This window comes from Hylobates moloch, unplaced genomic scaffold (genome assembly GCF_009828535.3).
Source record: "Hylobates moloch isolate HMO894 unplaced genomic scaffold, HMol_V3 SCAFFOLD_19, whole genome shotgun sequence".
In the NCBI taxonomy this organism is placed as follows: Eukaryota; Metazoa; Chordata; class Mammalia; order Primates; family Hylobatidae; genus Hylobates; species Hylobates moloch.
The window spans coordinates 12144643-12146706 of NW_026652294.1; the positions used below are offsets into that span (position 1 = coordinate 12144643).

The window sequence follows — 2064 nt, forward strand, 5'->3', positions numbered from 1 at the left end:
ATAGTGCTGTAATCCCAGCACTTTGGGAAGCTGAGGTGGGTGGATCACCTGAGGTCAGGAGTTTCAGACCAGCCTGGCCAACATGGTGAAACCCCTGTCTCTACTAAAAATACAAAAACTAGCTGGGCGTGGTGATGGGCACCTGTAATCCCAGCTACTCAGGAGGCTGAGGCAGGAGAATTGCTTGAACCCAGGAGCCGGAGGTTGCAGTGAGCCGAGATTGTGCCATTGAACTCCAGCCTGAGCGACAAGAGAGAAACTCTGTCTCAAAAAAAAAAAAAAAAAAAAAAAAAAAAAAGAATACCTCAAAAGGCCAATCTTCATGAAGGGCCAGGGGTCCCACAGGCGAGTGGAGCCCCAGCAGCCCCCTCAGCCCTGCGTGCCTATGTACTGGCCTTCTCCCTGGCTCTATACTCAGTGTTCAAGGGGTTGCAGCGAGACGGGGCTTGGCCCGCGGAGCTGCGCCTGGCTTTACTGCTCCACAAGGGCACCGTGGCTGTCAGCCTGTCCCTGCAGCTGCTGCAGAGCCACTTGGGGTTACAGGTGGTGGCTGGCTGTGGGATCCACTTCTCGTGCATGACACTTCTAGGCATCCGGCTGGGTGCGGCTCTGGCAGTCAGCAGGGCCTCTGCACCAGCTGGCCCAGTCTGGGCTAGAGGGCATGGCGGCTGGCACCTTCCTCTACACCACCTTTCTGGAAATCTTGCCCAGGAGCTGGCGACTTCTGAGCAAAGGATCCTCAAGGTCATTCTGCTCCTAGAAGACTGTGCCCTGCTCACTGGCCTGCTCTTCCTCCAAATCTAGGGGGCTTCGAAAGAGAGGCCCCTGTTCTCCCTCCCTGCCCCAGTGTCTGGGGAAAAGGAAGGAATGGGAAGGGAGGCTCTGAGGACCAAAGCTTTCTCTAGGAGCTAAGGATGGGGGCTTCGGCATTATCTGACCCATGAGAGGGAAGTGGGCAGGGAAGAGAGACTGGTCTCAGCCCCAAGGAACAAGAGATGGTTGAGTCACTAGAGACATGATCGGGGACATTAGTGTTACTAGAAAGGGATCCTGATCCAGACCCCAAGACAGGGTTCTTGGCTCTTACACAAGAAAGAATTCGAGGTGAGTCCATAAAGTGAAAGCAAGTTCATTAAGAAAGTAAAGGGAGGCCCGACGCGGTGGCTCATACCTGTAATCCCAGCACTTTGGGAGGCCGAGGCGGGCAGATCAAAAGGTCAGGAGATCAAGACCATCCTGGCTGACATGGTGAAACCCTGTCTCTACTAAAAATACAAAAATTAGCCAGGCGTGGTGGCGCATACCTGTAATCCCAGCTACTCAGGAGGCTGAGGCAGGAGGATCGCTTGAACCCAGGAGGCGGAGGTTGCAGTGAGCCAAGATTGTGCCACTGCACTCCAGCCTGGGTGACAAGAGTGAGATTCCGTCTCAAAAAGAAAAGAAAAAAAAAGGAAGTAAAAGAATTAAAGAATACTCCATAGACAGAGCAGCAGCATGGGCTGCTTGACTGAGTATACTTATAGTTATTTCTTGATCATGTAACTACCCAGCGGGTTCTCCTTGCCCACTGCCTAGACAGAGCCGATTGATCAAGACGGGAATTGCAATAGACAAACAGTAATTCACACAGAGCCTGCTGTGCGGGAGACTGGAGTTTTATCACTACTCAAATCAGTCTCCCCAAGCATTCGGGGATCAGAGTTTTTAAGGATAATTTGGTGAGTGGGGGGCCGCCAGTGAGTCAGGAGTACTGATTGGTTGGGTCGGAGATGAAATCATAGGGAGTGGAAGCTGTCCTCTTGTGCTGAGTCAGTTCCCGGGTGGGGACCACAAGATCAGATGAGCCAATTTATTGATCTGTGTGGTGCCAGCTGATCCATCAAGTGCAGGGTCTGCAAAATATGTCAAGCACTGATCTTAGGCTTTATAATAGTGATGTTACCCCCAGGAGCAATTTGGGGAGGGTCAGAATCTTGTAGCCTCTAGCTGCACGACTCCTAAACCACAATTTATAATCTTTTGGCTAATTTGTTAGCCCTACAAAGGCAGTCTAGTCTCCAGGCA

At 51.8% G+C, this 2064-nt stretch overlaps 1 pseudogene; it reads left to right on the forward strand.

Moving 5' to 3' along the window:
• Positions 1 to 321: 321 nt before the first annotated feature.
• On the forward strand, positions 322 to 804 carry LOC116459216 (zinc transporter ZIP1-like; annotated as a pseudogene).
• The last annotated feature ends 1260 nt before the right edge of the window (positions 805 to 2064 follow it).